Here is a 22,371-nt window from a genome sequence, read left to right as displayed (position 1 = left end):
TAATGGAAAGGAATTACCAGCACGATGGCAAGCTATGAAAAGCACTTTGTAAATTAGGAATTAATAAATTCTTTTTAGTTACAATTCATGTATTCTTAGAACTAGGGATATAGCAATGTTCACAAATCCTCTTCCAAAGGAATTTAGAACAAATAATTAGAGGATGGTGCAGAAACACAAGGATATAAATGATGTGGAAATGCCAGAGAGAGAGCATGATTGATGGGTAGGAAACTGAGGAATGACCTCAAGCATGCCTGGACTACCCCTGGTCCCAGACTGGTGGGTTCAGGATGCACAGGGTAGGGCTGTCCTCCTTCCCACCTGGCTAGCCTACCTGGCAAGGCTAGCTCTTCACGGAACCAGCTCAAGAATAGAGACTGCACAAGTGTTTCAGCAAAGTGCTGCCACCTGGCAAGACTAGAATGCCAAGAAAACGAGAAGAGCCAGCAGGAGCAGAGAAGTCCTGTCAAAGTGAAAGTGAGGGAGTGCCTCAGTCTGAGGGTTCAGCTCTCAGACAGTCTGTGTGTGCTGGGTGGATAGTGTCAGGGTGGGCCATGTTGCCCTTTCCTCTTGCTGCCTCCAGCCCTTGTCTCGAGAGCTACCTCTCTGGTCCTCAGATATCCCAAGAAGGCAGGACGGGGGAGGGGTCAGGTCCCCAGTGGTGGAGCTGGGAGGGGAACACTTATTTGTCCATTCAGGTAGGCTGGTGAAGGACTTAGGACTGCCCTGGTCATGCTGGGCTGGTGTCATGCACTCGGGGACCAGGTTTGCATCCTAGCCTGCTTCCTATTTGTTTCTGTCCTTGGACAGGTTATACATTTACCTCATCAGTAAAACAGGGATCCCCCTCTGCATTGCTATCATAATTGAGATTATTGCCACGTGTTTCCACGTAGGGGTCTGAGAGGGAGAATGAGCAGTAGGCGGTGAGGTGTGGGGACAAAACATGGGCTCCAGGGACAGACAGAGAGGAGAGATAAATCCCTGTTCCTCTTCTTGCCAGCACTTGGATAGGATTTTTAGAAATTTACATTTTCCTGTTGCTCGAAATTGTTATTTTCTTTTGCATTTTCTGGACAAACAAGTGAAAGTTTCTTCCATAATCCAGCTTCTCTCCCCTATCAAGGTTGTAAAGAAACCAGTAGTAATTGGGAGAGTGGATGTCAGGCGTTGTGTGATTATGTTGAGAGCTCTTGGGAAGCACTCAGTGTATTGGAACTTTCTTTTAAAGAAAGCAAGTGAGAGAAACAGACAAGTTAAGGGGACTACTATGATCTCAATGTTTGTCCCCCTCCCCATTCTAACATTCATATTTTGAAATTTTAACCTCCAATGTGATGGTATTTGGAGTTGGGGCCTTTGGGAAATGATTAGCCCATGAGGGTGGGGCCCTCATGTGTTGGATGAGTGGCCTTATAAGAGAGATCCCAGAGAGCTCCCTCATCCATTCCGCCATGTGAGGACGCAGAAAGAAGGTGCCATCTGTGGACCAGAAAATGAGCCCTCACCAGACACGGAATCTTTGGCACCTTCTTCATGGAGTTCCAGCCTCCACAGCAGTGAGGAAAGAGTTTCTGTGTCTTGGAAGATGCCCAGCCCAAGGCATTTTGTTATAGCGGCTGGAATGGACTAAGACAGTGACCATTTTCCCTTTGCTGAAGTGTCAGTATCAACCACAGCAACACAGGGTTTTGAAAGAAGTCAATAAATGAGTCACATTAAATCACAGAAAATAATTCTCATATGGAAAAGTCATCTCTTTGTCTCTTTTTGCCTGCTGGGAAAGGCTGTCTCCTCTGAGCCTCCTTCTGGTGATCATGCACTGGTGTGGGTTAGAGATTCACCCTCAGTCTGTGGCTTTATTCACATCTGCTGCATCAGAGCTCAGCATTCGGGAGCCAGAGCCCACTGGGACAAGGGACAGCCACCACCTGGGAGGCAGAGCTGGGAGCCAGAGGGCACCCTTTTCTCCAGGACAGGACCACCACAGGCCTGGCTGTATCTGTGATGGGCCCCCATCTCTGTCCTCTGAAGCCTTACCAGAAAGGTTGTCGGCTGCAGGGAGATGGAGACATGAAGCCACTTTGAGGTCCTCAAAAGAAAGTTGCTCTAATACGACCAAACTCAGTATCTTTCAGAAGGCGGCCACTTACTGTTGTGGATGGGAGCCATAAACGGTGACCTGGAATTGCAGCCTCACTGAGAGGCTTCCCCAGGGATCTGAGGCATGCAGCTCTCACTCAGCCACAGAGATGGCATCTGAATTGCCTTCTGTCCATGGAGGGGCAACAGCAATGTCCCCACAAAGTAGTAGTGGGGACCTGGCTGTGGGCAGACTGAGACAGGGCCTGAAATATACCAGGGAGTGGCTAAGTGGCAAATGGGAGCTAGAAATGGAGGGACCTGGGAAGGGCAGCTCAATCGCACACAAGTGGCACTCGCTGAGCAAGCAGGAGGACTGTGAGGCCATGCTTGTCACATCCAGCTACCTGCACAGTGGGTGCTCCCGCCTGTCCCTAGTCCCCTGCATCAGCCCATTCTCCATCCTGCTGGCGCTCCACTTGCTGTGGCCCTGAAAATTCCAGCCGATGGCATTTCTACCAAGTTATTACTGACCAATAGCATTTAGCTTGTTTCCCTTCTCAGAGACAAACAAGTTTGAAAGAGAGTTTTCTGCTGCTTCTGCTGCTTCTCCTTCTCCTCCTTCTCCTCCTCTTCCTCTCTTCCTCCTCTTCTTCCTCCTCCTCCTTCTTCTTATAGAGACACGGTCTTGCTCTGTCACTCAGGCTGGAGCTGGAGTGCTGTGGGGTGATCATAGATCGCTGAAACCTTGAACTCCTGGGCTCAAGTGATTCTCCCACCTCAGCCTTGCAGTAGCTAGGACTATAGGTGTGCACCACCACACTCAGCTAAATTTTTTGTAGAAAATAAGTCTGTTATGTTGCGCAGGCTGGTCTCACACTCCTGGGCTAAAGGGATCCTTCTGCCTTGACATCCCAAAGCACTGGGGTTACAGGTGTGAGCCACTGTGCCCAGCCAAAAAATAGTTTTCATTTACTATACATCTATGTGGCATAACCTGAAATTTTTTCAAATCGAATCGCTCAGTCCAACTTTTATTTTGTCATGTGTTTTTCCAATTCTCATCCATTTGTATAAGGAAGGTTCATTTAATCATTTCTCATTTGACAAATACTAGTGCCTGCTATGTCATCCTAGAGTTTCACAATGTATTTTATGCTACTGAGAGCTCTGAGAAGTCCTGCCATAAAAAATCAATCTCTTCCACTTTAGCTCATCATCTTTTTTCCTTGATACAAATTCTGGTGGATTTATGCAACAGAATACTTTACAACCTCAGAGTCCAATGTGGAGCCCCAAGACCCCTGTGGCAATCCAGCAGTTGAACTGGGACTGGTCTAAACTGAGACGTGCTGTAAGGATAATATCCATGTCAAGTTAGGAAGATAGGGCAAAAAGAAGAACATAAAACCTCACATTAACAATTTTTATTTATTAGTTTTTTTAGACAGGATCTCACTCTTGCCCAGGCTGGGATGCAGTGGTGCAATCACGACTCACCGTAGCCTCGACCTCCCCGGGCTCAGGTGATCCTCCCACCTCAGCCTCCTGAGTAGCTGAGACTAGAGGCACATGCCACCACACCTGGCTAATTTTTGTATTTTTTTTGTAGAGACAGGGTTTCGCCAGTTCACCCAGGCTGGTCTCAAACTCCTGGGCTCAAGTGATCCTCCCACCTCAGCCTCTCAAAGTGCTAAGATCACAGGCGTGAGCCACAGCACCCAGCACATTAATAATTTTGAGGGCGGTGGTGGAGAAGGCAGGGAGGATGGAAAGATGTCCATCAAAGGATACAGAGTTGCAGTTATGTAAGATGAGTAAGTCTAAGATTTAATGTACAACATGAGGACCATAGTTAATAATATTGTATTGTGTTGTATACTGGAAATTTGCTAAGAGAGTAGATTTTAGATACACTTAACCACACACACACACACACACAGTAGCTAACTATATGGATAATGGGCATGTTAATTTGCTTGACTGTAGTAATCACTTCACTACATATATGTATATCAAAATATCAGGTTGTACATACTGAAAATAAAACAATTTTTATATTGATTATGGGTTGAAATGATAATATGTTGGCTATATTGGGTTAAATAAAATGTTGCTAAAGTTAACATTATTTGTTTCTTTTTTTTTTTTTTTTTTTTTTTTTTTTTAGGAGAGTAGGTCTCATTCTGTTAGCCCAGACCAGCCCAGACTCCCCTCCGACCCTGCCTCACTTCCACTGCCAGGATCTGATTTGTCCTTAGATGCCCACACAGTCCTCCCAGGTATCTGCAGCTGCTACTGGAACCTCCTTCACGCAGGCAGAAATGGGGTTTTTGGCCCTGACACGGTGTCCTCTTACATTCCCCCTGAGCTGGCTGCTAGAACTGGGTCATGTCTCTAAATGCCCTTCAGTCTTTCACAAAGCAGGACGCGCGGGGTGTGTGAAAGTTCAGGCTGTGCTGGTGGGAGCAACCCATCCCGTCCTCTCCCTTTGCTCCTCCCCAGCGTTGGCTGAAGCCCTCCTTTATTCACTGGCCAGGTTATCTTGTAAAGAAGGTGCTAGCTTATGAACTCAGTCAGCACATTGGTGAAACAGCCTGAGATCATTTGAAGCTGGTTTCGGGGCTTTGTTTATTCTTTCAGTTTTTCTAAAGTTACTGAAGGAGGCGCGTAATTCAGAGCAATGAGAATTTTCTAGTAACTCTTTTTTCTCTGCACCCCCTTCTCTCCACAGGAGGATTTAGATAGAAGCCATTACTTATTACTCTTAAGTGAGTTTGCCCTTTTGCTCAAGGGTCAATTATAGTCAAATCTTATCAATTTTTACTCAAATAATTTGAAATTATATAATTCACGGTATTAGAGTTCTCTAGAGAGATAGAACTAATGGAATATATATATATATATATATATATATATATATATATATATATATGAGTTTGTTAAGTATTAACTCACACAATCACAAGGTCCCACAATAGGTCGTCTGCAGGCTGAGTAGCAAGAAGAGCCAGTCTGAGTTCCAAAACTGAAGAACTTAGAGTCTGATGTTCGAAGGCAGGAAGCATCCAGTACAGGAGAAAGATGTAGGCTGGGAGGCTAGGCCAGTCTCTCTTGTCACATTTTTCTGCCTGCTTGTATTCTAGCCATGCAGGCAGCTAATAAGATTGTGCCCACCCAGATTAAGGGTGAGTCTGCCTTTCCCAGCCTACTGGGAAATGTTACCCTCCTTTGGCAACACCCCCACAGACGTACCCAGGATCAATACTTTGTATCCTTCAATCTAATCAAGTTGACACTCAGTATTAACCATCACATTCACATAGGGCCTGGATTGAAGTTACTGGTCCTTGTCAAACCATACATTGGGAAATACCTGTGGCACAACAAAGGGTCCCAAATTTGGAATTCCAATCCCATATTTGGAATATGTGGGTTCAACCCCTAGCTATACCAAGTTTTCCCAGGGAGTCCACTCATCTCTTAACCTTAGTTTACGCTCTATAAAGTGAGGATAATAGTAGAAATACACCCTATGCCAAGTTGTAAGGATTCACCAAAATAACAGAAGTAAACAACCTTTGTAAACTGCAAAGCTATGCAAATAGAAATGGTCATTGTTTATCAACAGTGTGCATGAAGAGTCCAAACAAGATTGGGAGAAATAAAATGTTAAGATCATATTTTAAAACTCTGTAAGCATTCTATCTTCTTACGATTGATGTGCTAATTCCAACACCTTATATTATGACCAGCTCTCTAATGACCTCTGTTTGAAATCAGACCCTTCTCGCTCTGTTACCTCCTAGAGACCCTGCCAGAAATGCCCAGAATAGAAAGGGGAACAGCCAGGACAAAGGGGGGCAGCTTCTGCAGAGGAAAGGCTTGTTTCTCTTGGTTTTATTCACTGCTTTTAAGGAGAAGAAGTTAGGTCCTGAAATCCTAGTAATTGACTCACCATCACTTTAAAAGACTGATTTTTATATGGAAAAAAATATGTTTTCCTGACAGAGTATAAAAAGATAAAAGAGCATCTAACCCACTGCAAAGAGAGGTCTTATGAAATTCAAGGGCTGAACTCCGACTTTCCGTGAAAAGAAAGGCCATCTTGGTCAAATTAAACATAGGCACTTGCAGTCCATATCGTCAGCAGAAGGACGGCCTGCTGGTCTAACGAGCATACTTCTTCCTTATGCTGCTTGCTGTCTGTCACCTCCAGCAGATTCACTCCCTACCTTCTTCCTCCCTCTTCCTCCCCTCCCCCCTTTTTTTCTGGTAGTATTTGTGTCTACTTAGCCACACATCATCTAAATCCTACTTCAGATAAACAGGAAAACGGAAATGGGATTTAGGAGTTAGTGTGGAAAAGTCCTTGAAATTTTCAGCTCAGTGTATGAAAACAAAAGAGGGTTAGGTAAGATGCCAAAAAAAAAAAAAAGAGTGCAGAGATTTCTAATGATTGAATTTGGGAAATATTTGCAAGCAAATCATACAAATGCATTAACAGCTGGACCCCGCCAGAAGCACCTTTGTGGATAAGTTGGAAGCTATTCCTATTAGATGGTGTAAAAGAAGACAATTTAAAAAGGCTTAAAGTTTTACAATTTTTACAGATTAAAATTTGAGAAGGCAAATTTTGGGGGTTATAGGTATTAAGAATGAGGAGTAGGGATATCAAATGGACTTTAATGAAATGACGGCTGGGTGCGGTGGCTCACACCTGTAATCCCAGCACTTTGGGAGGCTGAGGTGGACAGATCACAAGGTCAGGAGATTGAGACCACCCTGGCTAACACGTGAAATTCCATCTTGTAAAAATACAAAAAATTAGCTGGGTCTAGTGGCACACACCTGTAGTCCCAGCTACTTGGGAGGCTGAGGCAGAAGAATCACTTGAACCCAGGAGGCGGAGGTTGCAGTGAGCCGAGATCGCACCACTGCACTCCAGCTTGGGTGACAGAGCAAGACTCTGCTTCAAAAAAAGAAAGAAAGAAAGAAAGAAAGAAAGAAAGAAAGAAAGAAAGAAAGAAAGAAAAAGAAATGGCATAGTTATTGAGAAGGAACTTCCAGTGTGTTTAATTAATCCTGGGTACTCACATAGGATTAGAGATCTGTGATGCTCTGGCATTTATGAGCCTCTACTCCTCAGTCTTCCTAACTTGTAGCATGGGTCTTTTTAATGAAAAGCTGCCCCAGATCATTTTCTAACAAAGAGCAGCCTGAAAGCTGAGAGTTTACAAGGGTGAATGCCAGCAGGAACTAAGGAGTAGACATGTTCGAGATAGCGACTTCATCTTCCCTTCTCTGCCAGTCATGTGTACTGTAAATGACATCATACCAATATTCCAATCAATTCTCACTCGGTTGCCACCCACAATGACAAACTGTAAGACAGAAAAGCAAAGGAGTGAAAATGGCCCCTTGAAGTCCAGAGAGTGATGTCATAGTTGCCTCTCTGGGCTCGTCACTTATCATGACAAACATCTTCTCATTCCCTTAGTATGCTTATGCTATTCCTGCCAAACTAAGATATCTTTTGAAGATAAAACAAAACATAAAACTAGGGCTTTCATCTTATTTCAGTGCAAATGGAATGTTACTGAAAAATATATAAAAACAAATTATACCAGAACATAAAATACATGCTTGGGTCTGTGCAACAGAAGTTACCTCTATTACACACATCAACTGAAGTTACACAATGAGAAAAAACATAACTTATTAGGTAAACTTGCCATGAAGTGGATAAAATGAGCAGCAAAATATGCCACCATCTGATAACAGAGCCCAGAGAAGGATCTGAGAAGCTTGGCCCTGACTTGATGGCTGAGACCAAAAGCTGAGATTGGGACATTCTGCAGTTCATCTGGGTAAGAGTGCCCATGTGCTGGGTTTCTTCATTGTAATGATTTTCACAAAATATGTTCACCAAGATGAGCAAGATTTGTTGGATGTAAAACCTGACACATTCACGAGGGCCAAAAAGGAAACACTCCATTCAGCTAGTTTTTGAACACACCATCAAGTAAATTGGCAAAAATGCCCAGCGTCTGTAGCCCCAGTCAGCAGCCCCAGGAGAAGGAAGCACACGGGTTTCTCACACTTAATCAGCCCTGGGCTGCGTGGGTTTCCACGTGGTCAGGTCTCTGAGTGGGCTTACACCTGAGGATGGCCAGGTTGTGGACAGGTGACAGTTGTCACTGCCTGCCCTCACACACCGAATCTGGGTGTCCAAGGCAGGGGGCAGAGTCCTGAGAACAAGAGAAGCCCATTCTAGCAGCTGCTTCTTCCTTACGGGCAGTGGCTCTGTGGGAAACACAATGATGGTTCTAAATTGCCAAGTGGTTCAGAAGACTGGGACTTTGTGAAGATGTGTTACGAACATCTTAACCAAATTTATTCTCTGTATATTCCTCACTTTATGAAACAGCATTCTGTGATTTAACATTGTTTTTAAAAAGTTTAAAGAGTACTTCCAACAATTATAAAATTAACATTCTAAGATGTAAGAAACTGATCTGGTCTTAGTGGTGCTTAGGATAATGGTGCTATTCTACAATGGTAAGTTGCACTGATAAGGACTGTGCTAGGATCTTTCAACTTGGCATTGGATATTGCTATGGAAATTGTCAATTTCATTAACAATGATTTGTAAAGGTATGTAAAAATTTGCCTTTTCATAGTTAAGTTTGATGTCTATCTCTAGAGAAGATGTAATACTGGTAGGAATATTTAAATGACACTATGTATATATAGTGACACAAAATCACTATATACTTACCTACATTCACACACGTATATACAGTCATGCATTGCTTAACAACTGGTGTATGTTCTGAGAAATGTATTGTTAGGTGATTTCATCGTTGTGTGAACATCACAGAGTGCAGTTACACAAAGGTAGATGGTATAGCCTAGTACACACCTAGGCTATATGATACAGACTATTGCCGTCAAGCTACAAACCTGTACAGCATGTTACTGTACTGAATCTTACTGTACTGAATTGTAACACAATGGTAAGTATTTGTGTATCTAAACGTAGAAAAAGGACAGTACAAACATCGCATGAAAGATAAAAAGTGGTACACTTGTAGAGAGCACTTACCATGAATGGAGCTTGCAGGACTGGAAGTTTCTCTGGGTGTCAGTGAGTGGTGAGTGAATGTGAGGGCCTAGAACATGATACCACTGCTGACATTATAAGCGCTACACCTTATAGCGTTTATAATGTGTAGACCACACTAAAATTATTCTAAAGTGATTGCTCTACAACTTTATGACAGCTACAATATTAGTAGGCAATAGGCATTTTTCATCTTACAGGACAATAGACATTATAATCTTACAGGACAACTGTCTCATCACACTTTATCATTGACCAAACCATTGTTATGTGGCACATGACTGTACATACCTATATATGTATTTTCTCCTTTTGCAAATGTAGGAACTCTACCCAGCTAAATACCGCCAGATATAACATGCTTGCTCCAATTTGCATGCTTTGCTGCTATTTTTAATGAATGGAACAAATTCAATTCAGGCTGTGAAGGTTGCAACATTATGGTGATTACAACTGCAGAAAAATTGTTGGCAATTAAAAAAAAGAAAAACTTAAACTCAACCTGAAAGATAAAACAAATTTGACTTTTAAAACTTTGCTTAAATATGTTGCAAAGATGAGCATTGCGGTATCTAAGATTTTTTATTTTAATGACATTGTTTAATATTCAAAATGTTTCAAAAGATATATTAAAAGAATATTTTTGCCAGAAATGGAGAAAGATTCTTTGATTTCTTCCAGATTTAATACTTAATAATTTGAAACATTCACTTAGAGCTTTTTTTGATTTGTGATTTAATGTTGGAACAAAAATATTCTATTACTCTCTTGAGCGTTTCCATAAGGGATTAGCAAACAGGAGGTCAAAGCCAAACTCACTGCGTGTTTTTGTGTGGTCCATCAGCTATGAGTAGTATTTACATTTTTAAATGGCTGAAAAGTGATAAAAAGACAAATAATATTTTGTGAAATGTGAAATTTATATGAAATTAAAATTTCTATATCTGTAAATAAAGTTTTATTGGAAAACGGCCCCGCTTATTTGTTTACACGTGGTCTGTGGCTGCTTTTGAGATAGAAAGGCAGAATTAAGTAGTTGTAACAGAGACCATAAGACCCACAAAACCTAAAATATGTACTACTTGACCCTTTACAGAAAATTTTGCCAATACTTAACCTAGATCAATTTGCTGAAAAAGCATCTCGAAGTTGCAAAATGAATTATTTAAAAAACATTAGCATGCACAGTTGCTTATCTGAGTGCCCCAAACCTTTCTCACAGTGCTGCAACTAAAACAATCCATAGAAATAAACTGGTTGGTAGGGCTGTTATTAGTATTTTGAATTCTTATTAAATAAATAACACTTTGTAATTTACTAAATAAAATTTTGATTTAAAAAGTTGTGATATTTCTTTTTTCTTTTTCTTTTTCTTTTTTTTTTTTTTTTTTTTTGAGGTGGAGTCTTGCTCTGTCACCCAGGCTGGAGTGCAATGGCACCATCTCAGCTCACTGCAACCTCTGCCTCCTAGGTTCAAGCAATTCTCCTGCCTCAGCCTCCTGAGTATCTGGGATTACAGGCACGCGCCATCGTGCCCAGCTAATTTTCATATTTTTAGTAGAGACAGGGTTTCATATTGGCCAGGCTGGTCTCGAACCCCTGACCTCAGGTGATCCACCCACCTTGCCTTCCAAAGTGCTGGGATTACAAACATAAGCCACCACTCCCAGCTTCATTTCTTCTTCTTTTTTTTTTTTTTTTTTTTTTTTTGAGATGGAGTCTTGTGTCACCCAGGCTGGAGTGCAGTGGCACGATCTTGGTTCACTGCAAGCTCCACCTCCCAGGTTCACGCCATTCTCCTGCCTAAGCCTCCTGAGTAGCTGGGACTACAGGCACCTGCCACCATGCCTGGCTAATTGTTTGTATTTTTAGTAGAAAAGGGGTTTCACCATGTTAGCCAGGATGGTCTTGAACTCCTGACCTTGTGATCCACCCGCCTCGGCCTCCCAAAATGCTGGGATTACAGGTGTGAGCCACCACACCTGGCCCAGTCTTATTTCTTAATTGAATTTTTAACTACTGTTGTAGATTTGAAGTAGCGTAAATTTGTGCCAATGCAATATCAACATGTGGTTTTATATTAGGGGCTTTGGCTCAAGATTTCATTAAAAAAATGGAGCCCACTCCTGTAAAAATGTGAAATTCATCAGAACATACGAAGTAAAAGTTAAAGAAAGTAGGGTCCCTGGGCACTTAAGTCTTATTTTTTTTTTTTTTTCTTGAGTCATTCTCTGTCACTCAGGCTGGAGTGTAGTGCGGTAACAGCTCACTGCAGCCTCAGTCTCCAGGCTCAAGCGATCCTCCCACCTCAGCCTCCTGAGTAGCTGGGACCACAGGTGCATGCCACTATGCCCTGCTAATTTATCTGTTTTTGTTGTTTGTTTGTTTGTTTGTTTGTTTTTTAATAGAGCTGGAATCTGGCTATGTTGCCCAGGCTGGTCTCAGACTACTGTGCTCAAGCAATCTTCCCACCTTGGCCTCCCAAATTGCTGGGATTAAAGGTGTGAGCCACTGAGCCCAGACTTAAGTCTATTCTTCAAGGTCCATTTCAAATGCCACCTTTTTTTTCAGTTGGGCACTGACCATGTCAGTTCTACATGTTCTCTTCTCTGGGTGTGCTGGTCTTGCTATTCTGTCCTAGGCACTTCTTAAAAACCTGTTTCTCTGTTTGAGTCTTATCTCTCTGTTGAGGTTCCTGAGGATAGCTGAAATGTCTACTCCCAATGCTAAGCTCTTACTTCTCTCTCTCTTTTTTTTTTTTTTTTTGAGACAAAGTCTCGCTCTGTCTCCCAAGCTGGAGTGCAGTGGCGTAATCTCGGCTCACTGCAACCTCCACTTCCCGAGTTCAAGCCATTCTTCTGCCTCAGCCTCCTGAGTAGCTGGGACTACAGGTGTGCACCACCACACTTAGCTAATTTTTTGTATTTTTAGTAGAGATGGGGTTTCATCATCTTGGCCAGGCTGGTCTTGAGCTCATGACCTCGTGATCCACCCGCTTGGCCTCCCAAACTGCTGGGATTACAGGCGTGAGCCACCACGTCCAACCTACTCAGCTCTTATTTCTTAACTGAGCTATGCCCTTTGAGAGATCTACAATTGATTTTTATATTTACACCTTCCCCAACTTACAGGTTAAGCCAGGGAGAGACCCTAAGCCAGTCTTAGGATATTACAAATGACTAGAAATTTACAGTTAAGAAGCACCTTTGCATGTACGATCTCAGCTGATTTTGGAAGAGCAGGTCATAATTCTGTAAGTGAGGTCAGTGGCTTGGCCAAGACTCAGGTACCTGGCGAATGCTCACTGCAGTCAGGGCCTGAAGTGCAGCTCCAGGTTTAGTGTTCATCACTGGCCTTTCACCTCCAGCATTGATGCCTCAGGCAAGATAAAACCACTGGGGCTGAGGGTAGGAAAATGGGCCATGAGAGGTGTCCCAGCCTGACTGATGCATGTCTGTGGTCTGCGGAGACACACAGGCTGGGCGGCTGTGAAACTGTCCAGGTGTTAAAGGGACCGAGCCTTTACTGAGTGCTTCTCATGCACGTTCTCATTCATTCCTGAGACAACTCCATGAAATAAGTTCCAAATCCCCATCTCACAGATGTGGAAACAGAAGTCTGTGAGTTCAGTAATTACCCAAGGTGACACCACCGGGGCGCTGTGGAGTCCTGATTCGAGCCTATTGTCTGTTTGTGGGGTCTGTGTCCCTCCAGCTGCCTCCCACCAGTCTCCCTCTCATCCTGCCACATGTGCCTCTTATACACAGGGCCAACGGCTGCTTATCTGAAACCAAGGAAAGAGCCAGTGCCCTCCCAGGGGATCTGACATGGTGACATTCCCCAGGACAAGGAAGTCCCGGCAGGTAAAGAAGAGATGGGGCAGCTTCCAGTCAAGACAGCAACATGAGGTGGGGACAGGGGCTGTGCCTCCTGGGCCCCAGTGCTGAGGAGACCCTAGGAAACCCAAGGAGGTATGTCCACGTGGGGCTGCTTGTCTCCTGCTTTGGGGATGCTCAGTGCCACTGTCTTCTGCTCTGGGACTGTGGAAGATGGTTCAAAACCTGCCATGTTTACTTGGAAGGCTGAAGCTGGAGGACCACTTGAGACCAGGAGTTCGAGTCCAGCCTGGGCAACATAGTGAGACTCCATCTCTAAGAAAATAAACGAATAAATAGCCTGCCATGATTTTCCCATTCCTGGTTGCAAACTCTTGGTAGGCAACTGCTGCTCCTCTTTCTTTCCAAGCTCATCCTAACTTTTCCTCTGCTCATTCTAAAACAAGAGAGGAGAACAATTTTCTGCTTCAATGGAAGTGAGTAAGTTTTGAAGAAATATGCTGGATCACACATATCCAACCCCATGGACCCTTCCCTTTGGCTAAAGGCAGAGTGAGTGGTTCCCTGGGAGAGCTGGGTGGATCTGTGTGAGACGGACAGCCCTCTCTGCTCAGGGGATTGCTCGATGGGATTGACCACAGCACCGTGCATGCCAGCCGGTACACACTGCCTGGCTCCCTTTGCTCACCAAATATTTATTATGCACCACCTATATACCAAGGCCTATAACAGGCCTTGTGGATACAAAGACAAATCACAAAATGCCTCTGCGTGAGTCATGGCTCCAGCAGGTTGCCAACGGAGGCATCAGCTCCAATTGTGTCGCACAGAGCAGAACGCGTTTTCATCATCTGTGTTTCCTCGAGCCACACCACAAGGAGGCTAAACAGAGGGTCACCTTGATCATAATGATAAGAATGTTTTTCTGGTCCTCCTCCCCTGGAAGGATCTCATGTGGATTGTGAAGGAATGTCATCCTTTTCTTGTGACCCAGAGCCAGCCTCCTATTCCACCCTCTTCAGCACAGACTAGTTCTAACTCATGCCCACACAGGAGGGGAAGTGGAGACCAGGAGGAGAACTCACTTACCTGGCCGATGCCTCCACTGCTCACCAGCCATAGGGCCAGAACCTGCCAGAGCGGCCTGTGAGCATCATCCACTTCCGTCTGCCTAGATGAGCTGTTTGACCCTAGAAGGCACTGAGCTCTCTCAGAGCCACCTGGCCATCCATGTGGGTTGCTGACACGAGGCAATACAGTCAGCAAAGGGGACTTAAGACAGAAGCAGTGTAGGGTGAGTTTTCCAACGCCTGATCTGAGAGTCTTGCCTGTGATATTTGTTGTGTTTGGGAAGCACTGTGTTCTATAAGCTCCTCTGAAAATCACAGTGCATGCCAGTGTAACAAAGACTTGAAGAGCCCTGCGATAAAATCAAAACAAAATAAAACACACTCGGACACAAAATCCTGTTTGTCTAAATTAGCATTTTCCTCAAGTTTTTTTTTTTTTTATTGGATCTAGGGTTTCTTTTTTCTCACTGAAAACTTCTTCGTCTTAGAGAACTAAGGCCTGTGGGAAAAACATATTGCAGACAACCTTGCCCTAGGGCATCAAGGCAGGAGGGTTGGGGGTGAGGGGGGCACCCTTTGCTCTTCCTCCAGCTTTCGCCTCCCAGTGGTGGGACCCAGGACCCAGGATGTCCCACTCCCCCCTCCACTCCTGGCTGTGGTGGTGTGTGTCCCACATTGGAGGCAGCTGTAGTTGTTGATTGAAATGGGACACACATTTCTACACATTGTTAGCTGAGCTCACTGGTAGGAGGACACACGCTGGGGAAAGAATCTTGGCTTAGGAATTGGACAGACAAGGCTGGGTACTATTGCCTATTTAACAGCTGTGTGATCTTGGGTAAGTTAGAAGTCCCTGTAATTCTCAGTTTCCTTCTCTATGACATGAGAATAATGCATGCTTGACAGGCTTGTGTTAAGGACAAAATGAAGTCATGTGTGCGAAAACCCTCGGGATGTGTCAGATACAGGGGAAGTGTGCAGTCATTGTTAGCCTCATGTACACACTCACATACACTCTCACACTCACACCATCACACCCTTCACACCACACATCCTCTCCCACACCACACTCACACACACACACACCAAACACACTGGCACATAGGCCGTACACACTCACACACTCACATCCTGCAGGTCCCTGAGGCGCAGGCACTGTGCTTGGGCGGCATTCTGAAAGTACAGCAGGACCCATGGTCAGTGCATGGGAGGGTTGGGGGGGCACTTTCCACTCCCTGGCAGAAGGTCTGAAGGGACTCTGAAGCCAAAACAGATGGAAGGAATTTGAGAAAACACTGGCAAGAAGGGCGTGGTGGCTCACACCTGCAATCCCAGCACTTTGGGAGGCCAGCCTGGGCAACATGGCAAAACCCCGTCTCTAGAAAAGCATAAAAAATTAGCCAGGGTTCGTGGTGTGTTTCCACTCAGCTTCTTGGGAGGCTGAGGTGGGAGGATTGTTTGAGCCCAGGAAGTTGAGGCTACAGTGAGCCGTGATCACACCACTGCACTCCAGCCTGAGCAACAGAGTGAGACCTTGTCTGAAAGAAAGAAAGAAAGAAAGAAAGAAAGAAAGAAAGAAAGAAAGAAAGAAAGAAAGAAAGAAAGAAAGAAGAAAGGAAAGAAAGAAAGAAGAAAGAAAAGACACTGGTGTTAGCTTTCAAGTCTTTAGAACTTGCTCCTACAGGGTCTTGATGTGATGGACAAAAGCAGCTGAATTGAGCAGTAACAGGTGTGTGAACAAATCCTCCTACACGTACCCCTCACGTCTGTGTTCTGCCCACTTCTGTAGAGAATCTCTGCCCCAAGCCAGGCCAAGGGACATCTTTACATGAGCCGCCAGGGGACAGAGACCTCTGGCTTCCCCAGGCAGGCCGAGGAAGCACAGAACAGCCAAGGGTGTCCCAATGTCTATTCACAGCGTATCTTCTTCCATCTTGAAAAAGCATTACTTGTGGAAGGAACAAAACGCCATTACCCTCCATCTCATGGAGAAGCAGAGGTAACAAACAGAGAAGCGCTGTTTCACCCCAGCCTTCGTTATCTCTCTCAGCCGTACTGGATGCCCCCAAGGACGCATGATTATCTCAGGGTGACTGATGCTCTCTCTTTCCTTAATGCCACACACATAAGTCCACACTTTCAGCAGAAAAAAATACATAAGTGAGTGTAACAGCACAAGAGCCATCTATGCATGCTTACATGATATTGTTTTGGGGCCTGTAAAACCCTGACTGGAAAAAATATTGCTTGTGCTAATGCCTGGGATTCCACTTACAGCTCTGGTCTAGTCCCTTCAGTGTGGTGTTTTGATGCTGTTAAAAAGCAAAACGCCCCCGAGAAAGGGTACAGCCTGTGAAATATCTGCAGGCATGAAGGCTGCGAGGGCTTTGTTGGAGGCGGGAAGAGCATCTGTTGTTGGTCAACGAAGGTGGATTCGTTTCTGCATTAGCTCTGTGAGCCCAACCCTGTGCCAGACACCAAGATACTCGGTAAAGTAACCCCTTAGTAATGGTTCCTGGCTGGACCATCTCCGGAGCCCTAGGAAAGCCCGTGAAAGGAGCTGCCATCTGACGTGGTGTTGGCCTGCAGCCCTTGCTCGAGGCTGAGGAGGACGTCTGGGCCTTCCGCTGCCTGGGTGTTTGCCTGGTGAACAATGGCTGTAGCCAGAGTGTCTCCTCAGAGTCAGGCCCCGGGCTGTGTGACCTCAGGAGGTCAATAAATATTTGTTGACCGACAGACTCCACTGCTTGTCTTATTACAGACACACAAGGGGGCCTGCCCCTGCTGGCCAACCCCCAGTGTGGCCCCATCAGAAAACACAGGACAATAAACAGAGACGGATGATCTGCCAGGAAAGACAGTGTCTTCCATTTGGTCATCCTCTTCCCAGCTGTGCCCTTCACTGAAGTTGCAGGACGGAGCGAGTGGCCTCACCAGGCCTCGGGGGCACCAGGACCTGAGGCACCTCCTTCCTCCCTCCCCTTCCCCTGTCCGGAGGTGTGATGGACAAAGAGAAACCCTGCCTGGGTGCCGGCTGATTAACCTCCCGTTCACACTGGCCTGGTGGGGGACCTGGGCCGAAGTTTCACAGAGTTAGCAGATGTGCTTCTAATTATTTATTAGGACTTCTGTCAGTGTGGCTCTTCTAATGAGACACTCTAAACTCCCAGAGGCTCGCCCATAGGGGAATCATACCGCCACGGTTTGCAGGCAGGAAAGGCATGTTTCCATCACCACCCAGCCTTTGCCTGAATTTAGGTATGTTGTTATGTGTAAAGCGTCGAAAGTCACAGGTTTAAACACTAAGCCAGGAGACCTGGCTGCTGGAATGGCCTAAATGTTGACTTCATGGACTGAATTGTGTTCCCCCAAATTCATCTTGAATTCTTAATCCTTAGGACCTCAGAATGTGACTGTATTTGGAAATAGGATCTTGAAGAGGTAATTGAGTTAAAATAAGGGTGGGCTAATCCAATCTGACTGGTGTCCTTATGAGAAGAGGAGACTGGACACAAACACAAACAGGGAAGTTGTGTGAGGACACAGGGAGAAGACGACCAACTGCAAGCCGAGGAGAAACTACCCTGGTAACACCTTGATCTTGGACTTCCAGCTTTGCAGAATCACAAGAAAATACATGTCTGCTGTGTAAGCCACCCAATCTAAGCAGCTCTGATATGGCAGCCCTAGCAGACTAATACAGTGGCCCTGGGGAATGTTGTCCTTTATACCTGGGGCTTCACAGCTTTCCATGTGTGCCATGGCTGGTGGCTTGTGCAGTCTGCACCACAGGCCTGAAGGGCAGGTCAAGAAGTATTACAGGACTCCTGCCCCTTATCTAAAACTACTGGGAACAAATGTGTTTGGACTTCAGGATTCCTTAGATTTCAGAAAGATCAAGCATGCATATACCACAAATTATTGAACGCTGAGTGAGTCTGACATAGCGCCCATAATTAAACACACGAACACTTCTGAAATGAAACAGGATGCGTGTGTGTAGAGATAGATGTCTAGATGTAGATATGTCTTTGCACTGAGGGATTTATATAGTTTGGATATTTGTCCTCCCCAAGCCTCATGTGAAATTTGATCCCCAATGTTGGAGGTGGGGACTAGTGGGAGGTGTTTGGTCATGGGGGCTGATCCCTCATGAATGGCTTGATGCCCTTCCCCAAGATAATGAGTGAGTTTTATTCTATGAGTTCACATGAGAGCTGAGAGCTTGTTGTTTGAAGGAGTCTGACACCTTCTCCCCACCCTCTTGCTCCCTCTTTCTTGCCATGTGACATGCCTGCTCCCCCTTCACTTTCTGCCATGGTTGGGAGCTTCCTGAGGTCCTCACCAAAAGCAGATGTCAGTGCCATGCTTCTTGTACAGCCTGTGGAACTGTGAGCCAAAGAAACCTCTTTTCTTTATAAATTACCCAGCCTCAGGTATTTCTTTACAGCAGCACAAAACAGACTCAGACAGGGATACATATAGAATATATATAACCTCCTGTTTTCTCATGTGAAATTTTGCCACCAAAACAGTTAGTAGTAAGTGGATAAATACTTCTTTGGTTTGGGGGACTTTAGAAATATGTGTAGGGTATTATGGACTTGCCTAATACCCCCACCCCCACCTCCTGACTTTCATAGATGAAGAAATCAAGACTCAGAGGGTAAGCAGTTCATTGGAGATCACTTGACTCATGGAAGAGCAGCTTGGCTCTTAACTTCTGTGTCCTAACTCCAAGATCCATTTCCTTCCACATGAGCCTAGAGGGCCTCCCTATAGGGTTTATTCACCACCAGCTGCTTGCAGATGTCTTCCTGTGTACACATCACCCACATGCTTCCTCCACACCTTGCTACCTCCCGGCTCCACCTTGAACACCTGGCAGCTGTCAACAGACATTATCTTCTAGGCTCACTTCTCTGATCTCTCTGACTCTTATAGTTTTGGAACTAGAAATGATTTTAAAGATTATTCTAGCATGGTAGCCTGCTGATGTTTTTAAAGAATCAAGCCCTTTATTTTTCCAGCATAATCATACATCTCGGATTATCAAACAAATACAGCAGAGCTTCAAAGTGAGCTGTACAAGGTAAGCCTGGCGTCCTTCCCCAGCCCAACCAGCCAGAGAGATCTGAGGTGCTGTTACTGCAGCAAATCTGTATCTGTGCAGTCTGCGGCAACCTTGATTCTTGCCTCCTCAGAAGAAAGAATCCAACTGAGGGGCATAAGGCATAAGGCATAAGGGAAAACTGAGGCAAGGTGTTTTGTTTGTTTGTTTGTTTGTTTTGAGATGGAGTCTCACTCTGTCATCAAGGCTGGAGTGTAGTGGCATGATCTCAGCTCACTGCAACCTCCGCTTCCTGGGTTCAAGCGATTCTCCTGCCTCAGCCTCCTGAGTAGCTGGGACTGCAGGTGCATGCCACCGCGCCCAGCTAAATTTTTATTTTTAGTAGAGATGAGGTTTCACCATGTTGGTGGCCAGGCTGGTCTCGAACTCCTGAGCTCAGGTGATCCACCTGCCTCGGCCACCCAAAGTGCTGGGATTACCGGGATGAGCCAATGCACCTGCCCATGAGGCAAGGTTTTAGAGCAGGAGTGAAAGTTTATTAAAAAGCTTTAGGGCAGGAATGAAAGGAAGTAAGTACACTTGGAAGAGGGCCAAGCAGGCGACTTGAGAGGTCAAGGGCAGGGTTTGGCCTTTGATTTGGGGTTTTATACGTTGGCATGTTTCTGGGGTTGTGTGGTACATCTCCCCTGATTCTTCCCTTGGGGTGGGCTGTCTGCATGTGCAGTGGCCTGCCAGCACCTGGGAGGGGCCTTGTGTGCAATGCGTTTACTGGAGTCATGCACATGCCCACTTGAGGCGCCCGTCCCTTACCAGTCCAGTGTTCCTAGAAGAAGGTCATATACCAGTTAAACTCTGCCATCTGCCTTTTAGTGTGCGTGTTGGGTCCACTCACCCAACTCCTGATATCTTATCTGGAAGCTGCTGATCACCAGTTTCAGGTATTTTCTATCTATTGGGAGACTGCCCTTCCCTGGCGCCGGCTGCGACCAATTACTATTTTAGAGAGATCGTTAACAACCGGCTGCCTGTCACCTGATGGTCACCTGACATTTCTGGTGTGCATGTCAGGGCTGGTGAGGGAGCCCTCTCCTGTCCTGCTCATGCCTGACTAGCTACCTACTGTAACAGAACCTTCACAGAACTCTGGGGATCCCCAAAATACAGTCTGATAAACTCTGGTGCAGTGTGACCCTCTCATACCACGGAAGAGAAAAAAACAAGATCTGCCAGGTCACAAAAGTAGATGATTTTTACAAGATGCCCACTAGTTATGACTAATCTCATTGCATAGCGTCAGAAACTGAGGCCCCGAAAAGAACAGCAAAAACAAAAACAAAAACAAGAACAATAACAACAACCCAAGGGCAAGCAGGCTGCTATTTCCATCCTAGCCCGTGGGCTGGCAGCGGCACTGCAATTAGCATGCCTTACAGATACACGTTCCAGGCATTTCATGTTGCTCTCCCGTATGGTAAACAGAAGAGCGAGATGTACTGTCCGAAAAGCTGCCCAGTTTTATCCTGGGCTGACCAGGTTTATGCTCGGGAATTCTTAGCAGTGATAGTTTGTAATATGAAGCACAAATTCCAATGCCCATCCTTATGCCCCAAATGTTCGTAATAATGCAGTGACCCCTGAGTTAACCAAATGTAAAGAAATCCCAAAATATGGTACATAAGAGAGATTTGTGTTTCTCTTCTCTAGAGTCTGCCAAATGGAGCGTTTTCAAACTTTTCATCTCAAAAAAATTCCTCCTAGACTAAAATCCAAAATCCAAGAGTTCAATCCAAAAAGGATAAATTTGTTAAAGGTCATGATCCTGGTAACTACTAGATTGTAGTGAAAATTGATGTTTTCATGACAGAAAAAAAATTAGGTTTATAGTAGTAGTATTTTGGAGGAGTTTTGCCAAAAAACTTTGGGTATCTCTTTCAGTTTTCTTAAAGTGATGCTTGTCTTTTCCTCTGCCTTCTTGATTCCATTGTGAAAGTCACCTCTACATGTTTGGGGACAGCTCCAGGGACTTCAAAGTTTGCTCAGCTACTGTCTGAAAGTGAGATAATGACTATAAATTGTCCTTTGATATTCATCACCCTCTTGCTCTTGATAACAGAAGCCCCTGAGCACAGGCAGGGCTCACAGCTACGCACAGGGATATGACATTCTTCAGCCTCCCTTGAACAAGATATGGCCCTTAGGTGAAGGTTGCACAAAAAGGATGCAAGCAGAAGTGATGTGGGCTACTTCTGAGTTATGTTCTTAAGAGGACCACGCTTGCCCCTCACTCACCCCTGCTTCATGTGGTTGAGGATGGTTCCCCAGGGCTCGTGAAAGGGAACTGGGCCTCTGGATGATGACCTGCTGCAGCGTTACCCACACTCTGGGCCACATGTTTTGGGGTCCCTTTGTTACAACATCTTCCCTCTATACTAACAAGCCTGGGACATGACGTGTGGGTGTGACAGCTGCAAGAAGCAAGCATGGCAGGAAGCCTGCCATCTCCCACTCCCCTGCAAGCATTCACTCCCCTTCTTGACCCATTTTCTGCTCGTCCTATCACAGCCCTATCTGAGGGGAGGAGCTCTGTCCTCATTGTAAAGATGTCATGGATAAATCTTGAGAGGAATGACTGAAGAATGCACTGGGCTGGCTGGGTGCGGTGGCTCATGCTTGTAATCCCAGCACTTTGGGAGGCCGAGGTGGTCGGATCACGAGGTCAAGAGACTGAGACCATCCTGGCCAACAGGGTGACACTCCGTCTCTACTAAAAATACAAAAATTAACTGGGCATGGTGGCGCATGCTTGTAATCCCACCTACTTGGGAGGCTGAGGCAGGAGAATCGCTTGAACCTGGGAAGCAGAGGTTGCAGTGAGCTGAGATCACGCCACTGCGCTACAGCCTGGGCAACAGCGCGAGACTCCATCTCAGGAAAAAAAAACAAAAAACGCACTAGGCTAGAAATAAGAGCAGGAAGTTCTGATCTTGAGCCTTGGCCAGAACGTGATGTCAGCTTCAGTGACAGCACTTGTGAGCTCTTGGGAAAAAAAGTAGCTGTTGTGACCAAGGGCCCGAGAAGGCCACAGGTTACTGAAAAACTCGCGCTTGATGCTGCTCTTGCTCGTAAGGGTAATCTCAGCCAGTGAATGCAGGTCGGCCCAGCAGTGGGGAGCAGGGACTCTGG

This window comes from Symphalangus syndactylus, chromosome 19 (assembly GCF_028878055.3).
Source record: "Symphalangus syndactylus isolate Jambi chromosome 19, NHGRI_mSymSyn1-v2.1_pri, whole genome shotgun sequence".
NCBI classification, from domain to species: Eukaryota; Metazoa; Chordata; class Mammalia; order Primates; family Hylobatidae; genus Symphalangus; species Symphalangus syndactylus.
This window is presented reverse-complemented; position numbering follows the sequence as displayed.